The sequence below is a fragment of the Parasteatoda tepidariorum genome, chromosome 8, assembly GCF_043381705.1.
Source record: "Parasteatoda tepidariorum isolate YZ-2023 chromosome 8, CAS_Ptep_4.0, whole genome shotgun sequence".
NCBI lineage: Eukaryota > Metazoa > Arthropoda > Arachnida > Araneae > Theridiidae > Parasteatoda > Parasteatoda tepidariorum.
The window spans coordinates 11186017-11187210 of record NC_092211.1 but is presented as its reverse complement, the minus strand read 5'-3'; positions in this window follow the sequence as shown (position 1 = coordinate 11187210).

Sequence of the window (1194 nt, the reverse complement as noted above, 5' to 3'; positions counted from 1 at the left end):
ATTTAATAAAAATATTTTTTAAAATTTCCATGATACTTTTCTTTAGAACTATGTTTAATGTAGTTTTCAGTTCCATATAGTTTTTCAAGTTAAAAGACTTTAATCTATTTGAAAATCAAGAGAGAAACTAACGTACTTCCTTCCTCTATGACTTTCCACACGCTAATGGGGAAAGCATGTGAAGTGTTGCCATAGGAAAAGAGTTCTGCTCTACGCCACCTGCAGCCCATTTCGATCGCCAATATGTAAAAATACAGGCTTTTGAATATTTTTTTAGCCAAATTTTTCCATCGTAATAGCAAAAATTTAGCTAAATTCCGCCTTAGAAAGCCATAGATTTACGAAGCATAAATTGTGCTCGCATGATTAATGAAGAAGCTAACATAAAACTGACACTGTACTGATATTTTGTTTAAAGCAAAGTTCATTAAGGAATGTAATGTAAAATAAACTTTATATTCGATTTAGGGCCCCCATCTAGTGTGCCCCTGACTTAGTCTGACTCTGCGTATAGGCTAATCGAATTTCCGTGAATGTGGTCGTGCTGTAATTACGTGCAGTTATAATGGTTTCTAAGGTACCGTGCTTGCTACATGCAAGAAATTTGGTTCCGCAGTGGACTAATCGTTAAGAGACGGTTTCCAGCAGATCACCGAAATCAAGCATCACTGGCTGTGGTCAGCGTGCGGGTGGGTGACCACTTGGATCAGTCTGAGTAGGGACCGAGGATGTGCGGTATTGGTCTTCGTTAAACTGTTCTACCTTAAAGTGCTCGACTTCGCATGCAGGTCGTTGGGCTACTGAAGAGGGGGTGCCTTCCCCTCTGCAGAGGATCAAAATTGTGATGGCTTGACTTCGGATCATCCTCAGGGATGTGTCCCAGAACGTCGCTAATAGCCCATTGTGTAGCTCTAATGCGACGTAAATTAACTACAACAACAGCATAAAATTTGCAGATTTAAATTCGGAATTATAACGTTTCCATCCATCGAAGTGAATTATTTGGCTAGATAAGGAATTTTTAAAGTGAATTTTCCACAGCATCTCAATGTATCAAATTAAAAATTCTTGCTGTTGTTGTTCATTTACGTCGCACTAGAGCTGCACAATGGGCTATTGGCGACGGTCTGGGAAACATCCCGGAGGATGATCCGAAGACATGCCATCACAATTTTGATCCTCTGCGGAGGGGAT